This window comes from Rhineura floridana, chromosome 1 (assembly GCF_030035675.1).
Source record: "Rhineura floridana isolate rRhiFlo1 chromosome 1, rRhiFlo1.hap2, whole genome shotgun sequence".
Classification (NCBI taxonomy): domain Eukaryota; kingdom Metazoa; phylum Chordata; class Lepidosauria; order Squamata; family Rhineuridae; genus Rhineura; species Rhineura floridana.
The window spans coordinates 14,453,075-14,474,281 of record NC_084480.1 but is presented as its reverse complement, the minus strand read 5'-3'; the positions used below and the strand labels follow the sequence as shown (position 1 = coordinate 14,474,281).

The window sequence follows — 21,207 nt, the reverse complement described above, 5'->3', positions numbered from 1 at the left end:
GAAAAGAAATAGAAGGAATTTATGAGAGTGACTGGCCAAAGCACTATTATGAAGGGCACCATACCAATCCAAGCAGTTGAGATGCTTCTCCAGTTGAATCTTTCTCTCTCTCCCCTGACTGTTGCTGTCTGGATGTTCTGCCTGCATATATATCGGTGCCATCTGGTCAGTAGAGATACCAAATGTTTTAGGGAACAATAGTGCCGTATGACTGGACACCTTCTAAATGCAGCTCAGATTAGAGGATTCCCCTGCTTGCTTTTGTTTGGACCCTTGTTTTGTATATAGAGCTAATTGCTAGATCGGCTTTCTTCAATCCAGTGGTCTCCAGATGTTTTGGACTACAACTGGAATCATCCCCAACCATTTGATCATACTGGCTGGGGCTGATGAGGGTTGTTGTCCAACATCATCTGGAGGGCACCAGATTGGGGGAGACTGTACTAGATAACAGAATTTACTATAACAAAATCAGTCGATCGGTTGGTTAATTATTTTCTGCTTTGGGCAATCTCTTTTACTGTGAACCTACGTCCTTTTATCTGTCAGTTTATTAAATTTTTAGCTCGGCTTTCCTCACAAAGGAGCTCAGGGCGGCAAACGACAAAGCAATAAAACAATGCAATTTAAAATAAAAACATATTTAAAACATTTAAAAGCACTCTAAAAACACTTCAAACTTACCTCTATGGTTTTGCCTTAAAGCTGCCTTCTGCAACCGGGTGCCTTCCAGATGTTTTAGACTAGAACTCCCATCAGCCCCAGCAAGATTTGACAAAACAAATGTGAGTTTCTTTATGGCTGTGGACAGTTTTCCTACAGGGCTTACTGGGGTCTCAGAGAATGTTTTGCAGATTGTGGATGAGAAGTAGCAGTTTGACCATTTTTGAATTTCGAGATAGTGTGGAACTGGGGCAGAGGCTGCATTACAACCTAAATGCACAAAATATATAGTTTTTTCCAATTTGGAATTGTTTGGACTCCTCCTCGACATGCTGCTTTCAATCTAGATTGATTCTAGAACCTGCTGTCCAAAAGGCTGGATGTGGTTACTTGATATGCAGTTGAAAACCCTCCCCATTATTAGGTGATCCACACCTTTTTCTCCCTGCACGTGCCCCAGGTGAATGAAGAAGGAAGCGGTGATGGTAATCTTGGTATATGGCCACCCACAATGTGATTAGGCAGGTGTGGATACCACCTGTATTTGTTTTCATCTGTTTTCAAATGGACACACTGACTGCGGGTAACGCAGAATCAATTTGCAATGAGCTTTCGTTTTCGGAATGAAGCCAGTTTCTTGCGAAGTGCTTTTCAGGTGCAAAAAATATGCAGCAGATGTAAATTGTGTGTTGACTACAAAGAAAAAAAACAAGTACTCTGTCTCCATTGATTCTAGAATAAAATGTCATGTGTATGCAGCCAGAGCATCGTTGAAAGTGAAGCTCTTCGGACTGCAGGTGCAACTTCTAGGGATGCAGGAACGCTTCTATCGTTACGCTCTGCTGGAATATTTGCAAATAAAGCAAATGTTTCAAAGATATGATAAAGCTGTATTATCCAACACATACATACTGTGGGAGGCTGTGTGGATCCAAAATTGGCCTCCACAGTCACTTACGGACCCACTGTTAAAGACCTTATCTTGGAAGACAATCTTACTCGGCCACGAGTGATCGCCAATGATGTCTAGGGAGGAAGCTTTATTGAACCCAGTGGAACAGACACAGGATTGCACCATCCATTGCTGTAAGAGTTTTATCAGTATTCTGTCAGGCGATATTTACCCAATTCCTTTGGCCTTTCCTCAAACACAACAGTTTTCTCCCACTTTTGATTCCTCATTGCATCTTCACACTGACAATCCTTCTCAGTTGCCTTCTTGAAGTGTTTCCAGAGGGGCAAACTTGTTTAATCTGTCACTGCAAAAACTTTAGAAGAATCTTGTGGCATTTAAAGACTAAACAGATTTAGCATAAGCTTTTATGGACTGGAGCCCACGTCAGCAGATGCATAAAGTGTTAACCTCAGTTGGCAGGGCTGGCTCTCTACCCACCCATCCATCTCTATTCACACATGGGCAGAGAGAGAGAAAGAGAGATAAATATTAATTTATATTTATGTATTACATTTATATCTACCCTTTGCTCCAATGAGCTGAAGGTGGTATGCGTAGCTGTCTCCCTCACCATTTTATCCTCACAGTAACCCTGTGAGGTAGATTAGGTTGAGAGAGAGACATCATCTGGACCCAGGTCACCTGCAAGCTTCATGGCTGATTGGGGGTTTGACACTCTAATCACTGCATCGTACTGGCTAGGGTTGAATGACAAGGAAATGCAAACAAGACCATTTTTTGACATTTGTCAAACTGAAGTTAAGCACAGTAGCCATTCACAACAGCAGTAATTGGTGACAATGCCAATGGTGCGCTGTGGTAATTGCTGTAGTGGGACAGGAAACCACACAAGATAACTAGGACCTCCTGCCAGACCTGTTTTCAAATCCCTGCTTAGCCATGAAGCTCGCTAGGGCCAGTAACTGTCTCTCAGTCTAACCTACCTCACAAGGGTGTTGAGAGGATAAAATGGAGAGGGGAAGAACCATCTTTGAGCTCCTTATAGAAAAAGCAACTTATCAGTGAAACTAGTAGGAGCTTCCCAACTACAACTGGGGTGGTGGGGAGGTGAGGGGGCGGAAGAGAGGGAATTCATATGTAAAAGCCCCAGGACAGACCTGAACAATGGAAGCTTGCCTGTAAAAGGAGAGGGAAGCTCTTAACACAGGCACAGTCACGCACACAATCAGATCAGTGGGGCAAAGGGAATGAGGGGGTGGCAATAATGATTATTAATTAAGGCTGCAATCCAATGCATTTACCTGGGAGTAAGTCCCATTGAACCCAATGGAGCTTACTTCTGAGTAGACATTCCTGGGTTGCAGCCTAAGACAACCAGGAGAGCCTTCTAACCTTCCTTCCAAGATCCGGGGCCCTTGGGCCAGTGCCCTACCTGGCCATGTGCTAGTGCCGGGCCTGCCTCTGTTGGAGAATGGCAACATTCAGGGTCAGCATTCAGTTAAGAACATAAGAGGAGCCTTCCAGATGGATTGAGAGCCAGTGTGGCATAGCGGTTAGAGTGTTGGACTACAACCTGGGAGACCAGGGTTCGAATCCCCACACAGCCATGAAGCTCACTGGGTGACCTTGGGCCAGTCACTGCCTCTCAGCCTCAGAGGAAGGCAATGGGAAACCCCCTCTGAACACCGCCTTCCATGAAAACCCTATTTATAGGGTCACCATAAGTCGGGATCGACTTGAAGGCAGGCCATTTCCATTTCCAGATGGATCAGGCCAGCAGCCCAGCTAGTCCAGCACCCTGTTCTCATTGGCAGCCAGACGCTTGTGGGAAGCCTGCAAGTGGGACCTGAACGCAGCAGGACTCTCCTGTCCTGTGGTTTTCAGCAACTGGTGGTATTTGAAGGCATAGTGCCTCTGACAGTGGAAGGAGCCCTGCGTTCACTGGGGTGACCAGATGCAAAAGAGGACCAATCTCCTGCACCTTTAATAGTTGTGCAGAAGAAGCAATTTCAACAGGTGCGGCTTGCATGACAAAGTCTGCCAACTGGTTTCTGGATGGTGCCATTGCCAATGTTGGACTTGTGTCTGTTTTTTTTAAAAAAAAGGTGTGTTATCCAGAACTAAATGCAGCCCTTTGGAACAGGCTTGCTGCCTCTGCCGTAAGGGCACATGCAGCTTTGTTGACCCTGGCAAAAGGGGTTAAAGCTGGAACTGTCTGCCGGAGAGGAAGAGCAACCTGCCCCACCCTAAGAAGGATCATACAAATCTGTCAGTCATGGAGGGTGGGAGCTGACAACTGGGGCCCATTAAGGAAATTGCCGTTGCATGGGGAAAGGCTCGGGGCCTGGGCGAGGCCCCTGTTCTCAGGGTGGGGTGTTGGCTGGAGTGCTGCCTGCTGGTGCCCTTCCCTGAGTGTCAAGTGCCAAGCAGGGTGGAGGGTGTGATGGCTGTACAGAGAAAGAGACTGCTTGTGAACGCTTAGCTGCAAACATCTTCTGGCCAGCTAAGGATACTTCTCAGAACAGACAGTCTTCAGTAGTGTCAGAGGGACTTGCCTGCTCCAACTTGCAGCTTCCGTGGCTGCACCATGGGCTCCCTGTTGCCAGATTTCATTTGGCTGCTTTGAGTCTGGACCCCACCAGACAACCTATTTGTCGAGTGTTCATCCTGATTTGTTTTACGGAGGTTAGATCATACCCAGTTTTTATTGAGTATTTTTATTGAGCTGTTTTGTTTTACAGAGCTGTTATATGACAATGAGCATCTGTCCTGCGTTCATCCTGATTTACCTGTGGGGGGGTTACGTGTCTTCATCCCACACTTTCCAAGCTGCGAGAAGTCAATTTTTTTTTCTTTTAAAAAGGGGATTTGTTGTGCTAGGGCAACAGAGAGCTTTAGTCCACTTTAAATACTTTAAATGTGATTGACTCAATCCTTGCAAAATACTGACAGCCAGTGTCACAGTTTACTCTAGGGTAGGGGTTCCCAAACTGCGGTCCGTGGACCACCAGTGGTCCACAAGCTTCTTTCAAGTGGTCTGTGGCATGTCTGGGGTTTTGTAGCTGAAGCTGGCATACGGCACATCCTTTGCATTATGCATCCACATTGATTTTAAAATTTATTTCTATAGCTTCTTTTATTGTATTAAAGTTTGAACCCCATGGAATACAATAAAATACAATATGTAAGAAATAAAAGAAACAGTTGAAATACAATTAAAAATTGTAACAGCATTTAGCACAGGACACTACAATTGCTTCTCTATGTATGGATGTGAAAGTTGGACAGCGAAAAAAGCAGAGAAGAGAAAAATCAACTCATTTGAAATGTGGTGTTGGAGAAGAGCTTTGCGCATACCATGGACTGCGAAAAAGACAAATAATTGGGTGTCAGAACAAATGAAACCAGACCTATCACTTAAAGCTAAAATTATGAAACTGAGGGTATCATACTTTGGACACATAATGAGAAAACATGATTCATTAGAAAAGACAATAATGCTGGGAAAAACAGAAGGAAGAAGAAAAAGAGGAAGGCCAAACAAGAGATGGATTGATTCCATAACGTAAAGGAAGCCACAGACCTGAACTTACAAGATCTGAAGTGGTTTATAACAGGATGGTTTATAACAGATGCTATTGGAGGCCACTGATTCATAGGGGCGCTGTAAGTCGTGATTGAGTTGAACGCACATAACAACAACAACTACAGTCGCTACAGCAGCAGGCTGAAAAAAAATTTAAGTCGTCTGCCATGACCCTCAGCAATTTTCAAGTGGCCCATAGGGGAAAACAGTTGGCTCTAGGACCTTGTCTGCTCTGTACATTTAAAGATGTATCATACCACTTTAAATAGTCATTGTTTCCTCCAAAGAATTCTGGAAACTGTAGTTCGTGAAGGGTGCTAACAGTTCCCCTCACAGACCCCCATTCCTCCTCACAGAGCTACAGTTCCCAGAGTGGTTTAATAATCATTCCCTCTTCCTAGGGAAGCTTTAAATGTATAGTGCAGATGGGTCCTAAAGTAAGAAACAGGACCCTGGGTGGGATTGTGCAGATTGGAACAGGCTTGGTTGTCAATGGCACGGACCAGGTTAATCCTCTACCTTGGTAAGGGATGGCAAACCTCTGGCCTTCCAGATGTTGTTGGGCGCCATCTCCCATTAGCCCCAGCCAGCATGGCCAATGGGCAGAGATGATGGGAATTTGAGGGCTGCAAATTCCACTTCCTGGCTGCAAGTAAATATCTGCCAAAGGTCCATGCAATTCTTGGGTGGGAAGCCTCTAGCTTGGGGGCTGAATGTGTCCCTCCAGGCCTCCCTGGCTGGCCCTCAGAACTCTCCACAGGCCATATCCCTCATTGGCTCTGCTTCACAGCCTCCTCAAGTGTTTTTGCTTGGCAGGAATCTGCAGATGACCTCTGATAGTGCCTAGGCTTGCCTGCATCCTAAGGTAGGTGTGCGGAACCTCTGGCCCTCCAGATGCTGCTGAACATCAATTCCCATCAGCCCTAGCAAGCATGGCCAATGGCCAGGGATGATGGGGGTGTTGTAGTTCAACAACATGGAGGGCCAAAGCTTTCCCACACCTGTCCTAAGGAGAGGCCCTTCTCTGTGTCCTACCTTGGGTGGAGGCACAGTAAATAAGCAAGAGACAGGGCCTTCTCAGTGGCTGCACCTATCATCATCATTATTAATTAGATTTATTAGTTGCTTGTTAGTCGAAGCAACTAATAACAAATATACTAAAAACAAATATACTATAGAACTAAAGAAGAAAACAACAATAATATTCCAGTATTGTGGAATACTTTACCCAGTAAAGTAGAGACCTCCCCGCTTTTCTGGCTCTCTTTCACTAGCTGGGAAAGATGTTTTTATTCTGGCAGACTCTTGCCTGGTAAGGTCCTGGTGATCTCTGCCACTGCTGCTTTTAAATGGATCCTAATGGTGTGTGTTGTATTTGTTTTATGTATTGTCAGAGCTTGGAAAAGTTACTTTTTTGAACTACAACTCCCATCAGCCCCAGCCAGCATGGCCACTGGATTGGGCTGATGGGAGTTGTAGTTCAAAAAAGTAACTTTTCCAAGCTCTGTTATTGTTACTGTTTTCTTGGTATTTTCATATATTTCTATTGTAATTTTAAACTGCTGTAAGTACTGTTGAGTAGTGCATGGTGCTTGGTGGATGGGGTATAAACGTATGTATGTATAAAATGAAATAAAGTTAAATGATGTGTCTGTCTGCAAACAGAAGAATGTCCCCCTCCCAAAAGACACCAAAGCTTTCCCCTGCCCTCTCTATTGCATATGGATATGTTGCAGACATTGCACTGAGCAACAGGTCGAACTGGATGACCTCCAAGGTCCTTTCCAGCTATACAATCCTGTGATTCCATGAGGCTGTTGCTGTCGCTCTGAAAAAGTTCTTCCTGTAAGCCCACATTCATAATTCTCCTTTTGACATGTCTACTTGAAGGAAGATGCTTCTGAGGGCTGATTAGAGTTTTGTGGCCTTTCCACACTCGTCTCTGACATCTGCCACTTCTCCTATGGATAGTTTTGCTGGCTTTCCTCCACTGTAACATTATTTTAGCACCTTGCCGAAAGTCCGAGTTCTGTGGGAGCCTTGTTGCACTGCACGATTAAAAGGTAAAGGTGTCCCCGCACTTATAGTGTGAGTCGTTTCCAACTCTTAGGGTGACGTCTTGCGACGTTTACTAGGCAGACCGTATATTAGGAGCAATTTTCCTGATTGTGGTCTACATAAAGAGAGTACCATAGGGGCAGAGAGGAACAGGCTAAGAGCTGCTCACATTTTGGTTTAAATCCAACTGATTTGACCTCCTGGATGACTGATAAACCCTGGCATAAACCCTGGGCTTTGAGATGCATGTAGACCTCTGTGATGGCACAGCAGCTTGTGGGATCAGGCTTAGAGGCTACGCAGATTATTCCTTGCTTTTAGTAATTCTGGACACTTTGACTAAGTATGCCTCTAAGCATGTCCATATTTCTCTCAACGTTCCTTTCCAAAATGACTTATACCAAAGTGCCCACTATCATGTACAGAGTGCCATTCCTTAATGTTGGGCGTGCTCCTTCATTTGTCCAGATTTTATTTCGTTGCATCTTTAGAATCTGATATCCAGCCTGTCACTGATGAATGCAATTTTTTATTACACTGAGTTTCCCTGGGATCTTGTGCTGAATCTCAGACAGGCTTGGAAAACAGGAAGGTTTTCCTACTTTGTAAGCTTCTCTGTGGCTCAGGGTGAGTCAGAGACACTCTCCACCGCAGTGCTTCTCCAGATTTCAGGGAAGGACTGTGGAGGGGCTCAGGGGTTACTGGGTAAAGCTGCTGCCCTTTCCAGCTTGGAGGCTAACTCCCGCAGTCATATCAAGCTCAGTGTGGTATTGCAGGCTTGGGGGTGTAGGCAAACTTTGGCTGGCCTCCATATGGCCAGCCAAAATTTGGGGGCCTTTGTCTACACCACGCTGTTTGTTTGGCTGCATGAGGAGGCCAGCAGAATGCTGTGTTGGCTAGTAGGCACTATTGACAAAAAATGGGGTGGGGGAGGAGGAGAGGGAAGGCACCAATGCTAGAAGCAAAGAGAAAAAGGAACTCAAGACCTGTTGAGTTCGCAGGCTACTAAACCCATATCTTTATCAAGGCCTGAGACTTTTTTGAATCATCATAGAATCAGAGAGTAATAGAGTTGGAAGGGGTTTATAAGGCCATCGAGTGTAACCCCCTGCTCAAGGCAGGAATCCAGTTTAAAGCATATCCGACAGGCGGCTGTCCAGCTGCCTCTTGAATGTCCGGGCCAGATTCAAAGTGCTGGTTTTAACCTATAAAGCCTTATACGGCGCGGGACCACAATACCTGCTGGAACGCCTCTCCCGATATGAACCTGCCCGTACACTACGTTCTACATCGAAGGCCCTCCTCCGAGTTCCGACTCATAGAGAAGCTCGGAGGGTGGTAACAAGAACTAGGGCCTTCTCAGTGGTGGCCCCCGAACTGTGGAACAGTCTCCCCGATGAGGTGCGCTTGGCGCCGACGTTACTATCTTTTCGGCGCCAAGTCAAAACCTTCCTCTTTTCCAAGGCATTTTAATCTAACTTAATCTAGTTTTAACATGTGCTGTAACTGTTTTTAGTTTTCTTACTCTCTTATATTGTTGTTGTATTTTATTATGGGAATTTTATTGTATATATTTGTATTTCTTTGTTGTACACCACCCAGAGAGCTTTGCTAGTGGGGTGGTATAAAAATTTAACAAATAAATAAATAAATAGTGCTGGAGAGCCCACCACCTCCCTGGGTCATTGGTTCCATTGTTGTACCACTCTAACAGTTAGGGAGTTTTTTCTGATGTTCAGCCCAAATCTGTCTTCCTGTAAGTTGAGCCCATTATTCGGTGTCCTGCACTCTGGGACAATCCAGAAAAGATCCTGACCCTCCTCTGTGTGGCAACCTTTCAAGTACTTGAAGAGTGCTATCATACCTCCCGTCAGTTGAGAGGTAGCTTGGGGCAAGAAGATGGGCGCTCATCAGTTGACTGAGGGGGGCAAAACCTAAGCTCAGTGCTAGGCTGGCTGGCTGGCAATTGGGCCAACACACAGTTAATGCATTAATTATTGCACAAATACATTGATCTATCCCTCCTTTCAGGGTAACAAAAAAATGTAAGTGAGGTTGCAAAATGACCTCAGTTGCTTCTGCATGGCTCTTATTGTTCATGTTCCCAGCACATAGAGCACATGCAAATGCATTTATGCTAAAAATGTAGCCACATCACCCCTATTGGAGCACACCAGGCATTGGCATTAATGGCAGTTCTCTGGAATTTTTCATGGCATTGCATGTTCCAGTTCAACAGACCAGGAGAGTAAGATTCTTGCTTTGCCTGTTGAAGTTTGGTTCCTCTTGTGCCATTTCTGTAACCTGAGTACAGTGGTCACAGCAGCACCTATCTTAGCCATAACATCTAAGATGAGTGAAGCCAGACACAACAGTACTCAGTGGATTCTTCACCATTCACCTGTGGTGTGAATCTGACTCAGATACTGGATCAGCTGTCAGCAGTTCAGAGACTGGGCCAGCTACGAGCCTTGTCTTTTCCTCATGCCTCCAGTGGGTTGTCTGTCTGCTTTTTAAAAAGTTTGTTATTAAAAGCGGCTGCACGCAGGTTTCTATTAGTTTATACAATTGGCATCATGATCATCCTTCACCTTATGGAATAAAACCTGCAAGCACTTTTAAGACAGCTGCAAAAGTGCTTCGGGCATTGTGGGTTGGCACACGTGGAAGGTGCATAGGTGGTGAACAAGGAACAGGCAATCAGTGTTACCCACAACTGGCATTTTTCCCATTCAGATTGGAACAGTCTGAAACACTGTAGAATAGAGCACTGTTATTCAACCTTGGGTCTTCAGATGGTCGAACTACAGCTCCCATCATCCCCAGCCAGTTTAGCTACTGATCAAGAGATCACGGGAGTTGTAGTCCAACATCTGGGGATGCAAAGTTGAACAGCACTGGAATAGGGTGCTGTATTTCTCTGTCTCACTCCCGGCCCTGTTTTCTTCCAGCACCTGCTCCAGAAGAGAAAGCTTCTCTTTTGGATTGCGAATTCTAAGGGCGTTTCAAAACTGCTCTAAAGGTGTTTGTAAAACTGGGTGGAATCGGGAGAGCTTCGGAAGTTGTGAGGCATTACAATAAAGCAACGGTGTCCAATTATCCAAAGCTTCCTTTTAGCCTTAGTTATTACATGATACACATTTCATAGCAGGCACCATCTTGGGCAAGACTGTGGGCTAATTTGGACAAACGGTCAACCATAGCTTAGCATTGCTTGCCTAGGTGAGCTCTGGGGAAGGGCCGTAGTGCAATGGTAGAGCATTTGCCTTGCATGCAGAAGGTCCCAGGTTCAGGCACCCTCATTTCCAGGTAGGGTTGGGAGAGATTTCTCTATGCTGCCAGTCCGCATAGACAATATTCAGCTAGAGGGCCTGTTGCTGTGTTCTAATGCAGCCTTTCCCAACCTTTGGGTGCCTGGAATACAATTCGCATCATTACCGACCATTGGCCAAGCTGGCAGGGGCTTATGGGAGCTGTAGTCCAACAACATTTGGGGACCCAAAGATTGGGAAAGGCTGTTCTAATGCACACATTTTGCATCACTAACCCAGAGGAAGAAAAAGACATTCCTTTAACGCAGCCGTGAGGAGGAGTTCAGAAGCTCTTGCTTCCGTTTTAGATTGACCACAGCATGCCATGCTGTCTGAGCCCAAACTAGTTGTGGTTCATCCTGGACTGTCTTGCTCTGGATCTGAGGAGGATCCTGCAGAGCACAGAAGGTCAGTTGTTGCAGCACCAAGGAGAGCTCCTAGTGAGCAACTTGCTCCAAGGAGGACCGGAAGTGATCTGAGGCCCTTTGAGCCTCTGCCTCTGGTCCACCTCTCTTATGCTCCATCCCCTTTGTTGGGTCTTAGTCTCTTAAAGGTGTTATGCAGAGTAACTCAGCGTTCTCAGCTGTGTGTGTGCCAGTGTGTGTATCTACCTAAGAAGCAGGCTTTTACCCTGCATTTAAATAACTGAGGTTTAAGACTTAGTAAAATAAGAAAAAGCTATATTATAGAAATACATAATAGATAGGAAAGGCATACCTAGTTCTAACTAACTAACTAGGTTGGAGGTGCAATGCCCAAACTTGGGTATTGCCCTCATGGCTCAGGAGACACAGCAAAGAAAGAAATGTTTCCTCTCTCCTCGGACAGTCAAAGAAGAAGACAAAGGAAGGAGGGGCAGGTCAGCTTCCCTGAGCATATCAGTTTACAACGGAAGGAAGTTAGGCAGAGAAGAGCACAGATAAAGGTAGGCAAGCCTAGCCAGCTGGAGGACCCTAACTCTATCTTCCTTCTGGAATACAAACAAAAGAACCCAAACAGGAGTTGCTCTTGCCCCACTTCCAATAAAAGGGCCAACCCACTGGCCTGATAATGGACACCTCGTTCACTCCATTGTCTCCCACTGTCCTCCCTCTGCAGCTGAACTGGCAGCGCTATGTGGGAGGCACTTGGTTTTTCACCTCAGTGGAAGGATCTCATGAACATAGGAAGCTGCTTTATACAGAGTCAGACCATCAGTCCATCTAGTGCCATATTGTCTACACTGATCTCCAGAAGCATCTCTATGAGCCCTGCCTGAAGATGCCAGGGACTGAATTTGGGACCTACCACTGAGCTCACCTAGGCTCACCATGAGGGTCTTGGTTCTGGTTCTACAGTACAGTGGGAGCTGATTCAGTGGTTATCAGCATCAAGCTGTGAGCCAGAGTTGGACTCCAGGGTCATGACATTAACCATGGTCAGTGGAAGCAAGCCGAGTTCAAACTATAGTTGGTGAAGCTAGTTTGTTTTAATTTAAAGTTGAGCTGAAAATTCTGGCATTTTTCTTTTTCTGACCCTTCTAGAAAAAGAAGGGTGCTTTGTAGAATTTTCTGTGAATATTTTTGTGTGTAGTGGCCACCATTTCCCCACTCACAATGCCCTGGAATGATACTGGCCAAGAAACTATCGGCGTCGTGGCTCCTAGCAACAGAATCAGACTCAGGACTCTCAGCTTGATACTTGCCAAGGGCTTTAATCCACAGATCAGCACACGACTTGAACATAGGTGAATATGTAGCTTACAAGATCTAACATCACTACAAGGCATAAAGCGACATGGCCACTCAAGTGAAGACATTGTTGCAACATTTGACATGCGCACTGAATCCACTTAATAAAGGACGAGGTGGGCACAGCTTCTTTCACGAGGCTTTTCTCTTAGCTCGAGATTGGGCAAACAGGTGGGCACTCTTATGGGTAGGATGGCTAACAGGTTCGGTTTGTTCGCACCTGTGCCACCAATGGTGATGGGGCGGGGACAACTCTGCCAAATCCTCATCCAGCCCCGTCTCTGACATCCCCACTCCACCCCGAGCTGGGGCCGGGCTTGCTGCAGGAGGTGGCCTTGGCTGTGGATCAGCTGCCATGGACAGTGTGATCAGAGGAGCTACTTACTGGCTGTCGGCATCTGCCTCTGGGGCGGGGCTTTCAATGGACAGACTCCTGGGCTCCTCCCCAACATCCTCATCCGCAGTGCTGAGACCATTAGGCCCCTTCCCTGGTTCCTAAGCCTCTTCCTTCTCCAACCAGTCTTGCCTTCAAGAGTTCTCCACGGGGCTCATGTCAGCAGGATAATTTATCCTCCCCTTGTAGAGATTTGGTGGTGGATCATCCCAAATAAGACTAAGGATTTTGAAAGGTCATTTGTGCATAGCTCTAGTTTAAGCTAAATATAGAAGATTAACCACAGTTTAGGCTTGGAAGTAATGCTAAACTGTGGTTAGTTAAAAATGGCTTTTTATGAGAGTTCTTGTTCTGGGTAGTAGGTACTTTTCTGCATGATAAGTGACTGTTAAATGAGCTAGTTGCCCCTGAATGACACATGCGGCAGTGTTAACAACCCTTCAGCGGATGCTTATTGGAAGGAAACCAGGATCGCTTCCACATAAGAGCCCTTTATTGCAGCTGAGACAGAGCTTCCACACAACGTTTAATATACTGCTTTCCCCCATGACCAAGATACCTGTGACCAAGATGAAACAGAAAGAGGTTCTGTTCAGTAAAGGACCTTTGTAATGCCTCCAGTGTTGCACGTTCAGCCTGTTTCATTGCTTTCTGGGCTGGGGAATCAGTGAAGAATAAGTTGTGAGTTCCTCCTTGAGTAGTCTGCCTGGATTTCCACAATGGCAACTTTTCTTCTCACAGGTGGCTTTAAATACACTCTGTGTGCCATCCATCTGTCCGTCCTTCCATCCTTCCTTCCGTCCTTCCTATCTCTGGCTGTGGAAAGGTACTTTTAGGCTCACAGGATACTTTCATGGCTAACCTGTGACCCTCCAGATGTTGTTAGATCCCAACTCCAATCAGCCCCATCCAGCATGGCCAGTAGTCAGGGACGATGGGAGTTGAGGAAGGCCAAAGACCAGCCACTCTGGCTTTCATTTATTTATGCCTGCATGTTAGCAATTCTCTCACAGAACACTTCTATTTCCTGGGATACAGTTTGGGAAACATCGACCTAGGGATTCTAGCAGATGTCATTGATGGCTGGCAGTAGGGATGTGCTAGAATTCCGCCCAATTCAGATTTTGTACCGAGTTTTCTATTACAGTAGGGCCCCACTCATACGGCGGGTTATGTTCCGGACCCCCGCTGAAAAGTGAAAACCGCTGAAAAGCGGAACTCATTGAATAGAATGGCGTGTGATGCCCGAAAACCGCCGTAGAAGCGGAACAAGTGCTGTATGAGTGGGGCTTTAGTCTAATTGCGTCTAATTGAGACAGCTGCGTAAAGCGAAGCACTGTAAAGCGGGGCCCTACTGTAATTTGCTTATCCTCTATCATTGTGGATTGGATTTTTATGTAGCAATTTCCCACAGCTATTGTAGAAAACGGATTCATTTGAAAAACCAACCTCTAAAATATTGATATTAAGAACCGTAATGTTATCAACATTTCCTTTCATTTTTTCGTGTTTCATTTCCAAATACTGATATTAATATTAATATTTTTCGTGAGGGGAAAATGGATTGGTTAAAGCAGTGACTGGCGGACAAAGAACAAAATCAAATTGATACCATCCCGTTAGGTCGATGGAATGCTTTCGAACCAGCACCGGCCAACAGATCCCATTCCCTAGCTAGCAGTGATTGCTCATTATCATCATCACCCATTCAGCTCAGTCTTCAGGAAAATCAGCTGTCAGGACAAATTTCCCACAAAAGGCACAAGCTAATAAAAATGAAGCTAGAAGGAGTGTATTTGATGGGTGGCATCAAATAATAGCCCAACCAGAATTTGGCTGTGATAGGAAAAACGAAGGGGGGGGAGAACACCCCACCCCACCCCACACTTCAGGTACTTTGAGATGTAGACAGTAAAAAGTCATTCCCATTTACCGGTGGAATTTTTTAAAGAACAAAGTTGTAGCTACTGATAAAGCACTCGCTTGACTGGATTAAGGCTCCTTCTGTGAAAATTCATTATCGGCACGCAGAAATAGGAGATAATGGGGGGGGGGAGAAAAAGAAGAGGGAGACAGCTTTCTCACAGAACAAGACACAGCACAAAAGGTTTTATCTGGCATTTGTTTGAATGAATAGATTTCTTTCAGAAGGAGGAGGAATGAATGGGGGGGGGATCTGCATATCTGCCCTGTCATTTTATTGTACAAATAAGTGTATTTCTCCAAAAGAAATATCAGACAATTTTAAAATAATGAATGTAGAGACTTTAAAAAACAACGGGACCAGGAGCCTGGAGTGGGGGAGGAAACAGCAGTCGGTGGTATTCTTAAAAACTCATAAGTTTTTATTCCTGAAGTTGACTGGGGGAAATTAGACTGGCTATAGAGTAGTTTGACTGATGCAACCACTTAGGATCCTGCCTTTTTTTTTTGCTTGCCGCAACATAGGTTAGAGACACGCTTACTTTTGTGCCAGTTCCAGTGTGTCTCCCCCTCTGTCTTCTGAAAATGGGGGCACATGATGCTAGTCAAACATTGCCCATTTGTACTCTAAAACCTGGTTGGATCAGCTCCATTGCATTTTTTTAAAAAAAATTCAGCTTCAGACAGATTTCACAAGTGATTGGTAGAACAACCTGTTGCCCTTCCAGGTGTGGCCAATGGAAACACTTTGTTGTAGGCTCAGGCAGAGACAGTGATTGTCCTAATGGTCTGCTGTGGCCCAGCCCTTTGCTTCAGTCCTCAAAGGTCTGAAGTTAGCAGTGGGGAAAGGTGCATCCAGCGGAGGGCAGAGTTGCTTCAAAAAACATCCAGAAGAATCATTCTTGTTGCTTTTGAAGTGACTAGTGTCCTCATAGACCTACACCTCCCTGATGGAAAGGATTGACTGATATTCTTGAGGTTTTCCAGAGCCCATTCTATCTATAATATGAGTAAAAACAGCAGTAGCTCAGGGACAACCAGCTCTTTCAGACTGGGATGGGTGGATGGGGGAGACAATTCTTAGGGCTTATGCACATGGGAGCATTACTTCACACTAAGACACTGTTTTTACCTCTGTTTTCTATTTGCACCATCCACAGTAAGAGCTCAATGCTATCTGCAAACACAGTGTTTTCTATTCACACGGAGGGGAAGGATCAGTCATGCAGATTCCTAATGACCACGCTGTCTAATTTAACATTTCCACTCCCTCTGGTTACTTGGCAATCGAGCACACTCAGTTTGTTCTACCAGTTAGTTTCATTAAAAAAACCCACAACCTGGAAGTGTAATTATTTGTATTCTCACTGGTACAAAACAGCTGAAATACAAATCTTTGTTTCAGCAGAGTTATGTTTTTGCGCACAAGTTAGGAGGAAAAGAAAAATAAGGCACCATTTGCAGCAACATAAAAAAGTTTTGCAGGACGGGGGAGAGCAGCCAGAAGTTGTTCGTCAGGCCACAGGAAATGAAATGAATGAAGGGAAGAGAAGGGAGTGGGAATGGAGAGGGAAAAGATAGATACATCCACCTAAAAGCATTGGAGCAAAGCGTCTGCAAGCGCTAGAGATATTAAGATGTTGTTTCCTTCCCTTTTTGTATTATCAGAGGATTGGATTAGTATGGATTTACAAGGGGAAAACTGTGCGATAACTTCTGTTTGCCAGTAGCGTCATGTGAACCATGTGACTTAAAAGAGGATGTGAGTAGCACCAAACACACACTAAACCACCGTGTAGATGAGTGCTTAGTCAAATTGCTTGGGAGCCAGACACCATAAGAACCTAAGAATAGCTCTGGTGGATCAGGCCCAGAGTTCATCTAGTCCAGCATCTTATGTCTAAGAGAGGCTACCCAGATCATGGGGATTGGGATTTTGGCAAATCTTTCCATTTTGGTTTCGCATTTTTCCAGTCTTAAATTCAGTTCTCCACATTTCTGCTGCAGTGTGTGTGTGCTTTAATCTCATGAAAATTTGTCAGCATTTTAGTGTGAATTTCTCCCAATACACACATTTTCCGATGCAGTTTTGACTAATATGCACATTTATGCAAGCCATTTCTCTCAACGTAGTGCATTTTTGTATATTCTTTTCACTAAGGTATGCTTTTTTATGCAGGCTTCCCCTTGATATATGTGCACATTATTAGGTTGGAGAAGTGTGTTGCAAAATTCCAAGAAGTGCACATTTCGCAGGACAATTGTGTTTCAGTTTGTGTATTGGTCCACGAAATGTAAATCAGGTAGTTTCTCATTCTCCCACACCCCTGACTTATTAAAACCATCTAAACTCTGAATATTAAAAAAAAACATTTAGAAAGAGCAGCATACAAACAAATGCAAAGCAGCAGAAAAGTGGTCAGCAGAGATAAAGCAGGTCAAATTAAACAACTATCTCTGCGCTAATATAGAGGATCTCCAGTTCCCCTTGCAATAACATGGGAGCCCCTGTGGCACCCTCTCCTTTAAGAGCCAGAGCTCCCAGCTGGGAGGAAGGTTTGAGAGAGTGGCTGCCTTTGGTTGGACCAGGGTCTCTTCCCAGATGCTGGGATGCAGGATTTATTCTTGTTTTGCTTCTGCACAAGCCTCCAGCACACTGCCCACCCCTGAACTAGTCAAGCAATTAGTCCCATAATATAACAGTAATATAAGGTTATGAAGATTTGAAAAGAACCAGTATTCATCTTCATTTTCTATTTCTTTTTTTTTATCTTTCCTCGTGTATTTCTTTCTTAAAAACTACCTAGCTCCTTAATAAATTCCATATGCTTATCTATACAAAAACTTATTTCCACAGCTCAGGGTTTTTTACACTGTATAAAATGTGTCTAGCTGCACATTAGAATAAACCCTGGCAGACACACATCCCAGAGGCCTCTGCATTGTTGCAAAAGCCTTGGACTGTCTCTTAATTTTGTTGCTCACTAGTAGAGCATCAAAAGGGCCCAGGTTCAATCCCCGGCATCTCCAGGTAGGACTTTGAAAGATTCCCTGCCTGAAATCCTCTGCCATTCAGTGTAGACCAGGAATAGGGAACCTATAGCCCTCCAGATGTTGCTGGATTCCAATTCTCAACAGCCCTAGCCCAGATGGCCAGTGGTCAAGGATGATGGGAGTTGACATCCAGTAACATCTAGAGGGCCACAGGTTCCCTATACTTGGTGTAGACAATCCTGTGCCAGATAACTATCTAGCTTGGGATCAGGATGCCTAAAAGACAGCTGAAAGATCATCTTGCTCCTTATATACCCAGTCAACCTCTTCACACTGCAGGAGAAAGCCTCCTGTTGATGCCATCTTATCAGGAGGTCCATTCTGCACAATAGAGGAATCGGGCCTTTGGAATTCCCTCCCCTTAGATATTAGACAGGCAACACCTCCATTTTCTTTTTTGGTGCCCATTGAAGACCTTTCTCTTTCAACAAGCCTTTTATGTAAAGACCTTGCCCTGTTTGCATCTATATCGAGTTGTTTTTAGATGTGTTATCTCTCGTGTGTTTGCTGCCCTGGAGGCCTTCAGGAGGAAGTTGTTGTTGTTCCTCCTCCTCCTCCTCTTCCTCCAGTGGTCTAATTCAGTATAAGGCAGCTTCCTACATTCTCACACCTTTCAATTGTGTGTTTAGCTGGGCTGGGCTGAGATCTTGTCTGGGAAGCTGTGAGCTAGTCTGCCCCTCCACCTTCCCTGTTCTGAAGGGAAGAATGCCCCATGGGCCTTCTGCATTGGATAGGTTTGAGGTGTGGCTTTAGAAGTAGCATCTTGCACACAGCCTATGCCAGCAGCAGTGTGTGAGAGCACCTCCTCTGAGCTTGGCAGGTGCTGGTCGATTGTAGCCCATCGATTGCCACTGGCAGTCCTAAAGACAGGTTAGGAAGCACATGGGATCAGCTCAGTATTTGCCCAGGAATATACACTTACTCATTCAGAGCTTATGCTTCACACCTTGAATGTGTGTGGCTGAAAGAGAGGAGTCAATCCCTGGCAAGATCAGTGTCTCCCCCACCCCTTTCATCCTGCCATCAGCAATAATTTGTAAAACAAAACAACATGTGGTTGGTCGAGGGCATGGATGGTCTGGAGCTGTGGACTCTGCAGAAGCAGAACTGATGGATAATCTAAACCTCTGGGGCTCCTCCATCGATAATAAGGATGAATACTTTTTTTAAAAAAAGCCCAATAGACAGTGCGTTATTTATTTATATAAGGTATTTATATGCCGCTTAATCTTCACAATTTCTAAGTAGTGCACATAAAAATGTTTTGGAGGGGGAAACCCTGCCTTCCACAAACCACACAAAAGAATAAGAAAAATTAAAATCCGCCACCAAAACAGAAATTTTAAGCCTGCTGAAATAGGAAAGTATTTGTCGAGTGCCTGAAGGTCAGCAGGCAGGGGGCCTGTCTAATCTCAACTGTGAGAGACTTCCACAGGATCAGGCCCACACTACTGAATGCACAGCCTTTGGTAGTGAGAAGCCATGCATCTGAACCATGGGGGACCACTTACCAGAGGCTCCCCCAAAGATCTCAGTGATCAGGCAGGGTACCTTAAGGTATCCTGGACCCAAGTAGTTAAGGGCCTTGTGGATTGATACAAGCACCTTGAACCTGGCCTGGTAACCTATCGAGCCCAGTGGTAGAGCACTTGTTTTCCATTGCAGAAGACCTGAAGCTCAATCCCTGCATCGCCAATTAAAAGAATCAGCTAGCAGACTATGGAGGAGACCTTCTGCCTGAGACCCTAGAGCGAACATTTTGGGGCCGGTGGGCACATTTGCAAACTGGAGAAACAGTCCATCTCTCTTTCTCTCTCACACACACAGAGCAAGAGAGAGAGCGTGCTATTATATTGGCTATAATATTATGCTGCTTTCAAACCTAATTTCAGCAGGGGAGCCTGCGGGCTCCAGGGCAGGCCTCTGTGGGTGCATGTGTATCAAGGGTGCTGTACTGGCAACGTTTGCCATAGAAAGCCTCTGTCAGTCAGAGCTGGCAATTCTTAGATGAGCAGACTAATAGTCTGACTTGGTATAAGCAGGGGAGGCTGGTCTTATTATGGCAAATGGGGCGCTGCCAGGGGTGTAGTCATCTGGCGTTGTGGGGGGTCGTAGACCCCTTGCTTCTTTGGGAGTGGGGTCCCAGCCAAGGCCAATCATTATGAAAGGGGAGCTTGTTAGCCACTGAGAGGAGTCCTTCTCCTGTTGTGATGATTGGAGCCAATCACAGAGAAACTTGTCTGCTTTCAACCAGTCCCCTTCCTTCCTTCCTTCCATCCCTGCCCCTGAGATGGGGGATCAGGACTTTCTCTTGTGCATTAGTTACACCTCTGTAGGACCACTCTCCGAATGGGCTGCTTTCCCTTTTGCGCCTTTCCCTTTTGTTGCTTTGATGTTCAGCGGCTTAACGGGCAGAGACCAAACCATTAGTTGCAAGCGCAGTCATTGCACATCAGCCTAATGATCTCGGCTGGTGAGGCAGCGAACGAGAAGCGACAGGCTAAAGGGCAGGAGGTCAGATTCTGTTAAGGGTCTCCACGGCAGATGGAATCATTAGCAGCTTTGGGGAGTGGAGAACCGGTGTGTGTGTGTGTGATTGTGTTTGTCGCTGACCTTAGCTTATAGTCGGAATTAAAGGATATTGCAAACCAATGCGTGGCTTGCCCCTAACAGGTTGCCTCTTGGAATTGTTTGCTGCATCTAGATTTTCTTATTAGTGTTTTAACGTCACTGCTTCAGAAAAGGTGTGTCTATCAGTGCGGCAGGGGCAGAAATATGCCAGACTTGAAACAGATCTCTCTCTCACGCACATACACACAAAAATGAAACGAAAAAAGGAACAAATAGCTTCAGCAGACATTAACAATAAATATATTCCATCCCTGACTTAAATGTATACATTACTATAGGCAATCCGTACGTCCAAATAACGAGATTGATGATTATGAGCTATATGTTCAAATGTAGAAACGAGTAATGGATGGTGGGTGTTTAGCCTTGCAGTGTAACTCTTTGCAACCATAAGGGCTCACAGGATCCATCTGTTATTCCCCACACCACAGAAATAAAATTTAAGAGTGCATGAATGTCTGCAAATACCAAGGATTACACCTTTGATTTTATTTATTTATTTGATTTATATCCCGCCCTTTTTTTCTGGTTTCTTTCCTGTTATTTGTGCTTGCGTAAACTCTGAGAGAACCAGCTTAGTCAAAAATGATGGTGGACATTTCACAACAGCATCCATTGCATGAGGGTGAAACAGAACCGCCTTCCCCAACCTGTGGCCCTTGTGCTGTTTTGGACTCCAACTCCCATCAGCCCCAACTGGCATGGCCAATGATTAGGGGTGATGGGAATTGTAGTCCAATAATATCTAGAGGGTCCCAATCTGGGGAAAGCTGCAATAGAAAATGAGACGTGTGTGCGTGTGTGAAGCTACATGTGAATTTTGATATGCAATTTCAAAATGCATTTACAGTGGCCATTTATAAACTTTATAAAAGAGGTCTTTTGTATCTTTAAAAGTTGTGCAGGGGGAAGGGAGAATTCCACCTTGTGGTTTTTCCCAT

General features: G+C 45.1%; 1 protein-coding gene across 1 annotated transcript in view; it reads left to right on the top strand.

Moving 5' to 3' along the window:
• The window catches only part of ZBTB7C (zinc finger and BTB domain containing 7C), a 310,311-nt gene that overhangs the window by 107,927 nt on the left and 181,177 nt on the right, over window positions 1–21,207 (top strand). The gene's annotated exons all lie outside the window — the stretch shown is intronic.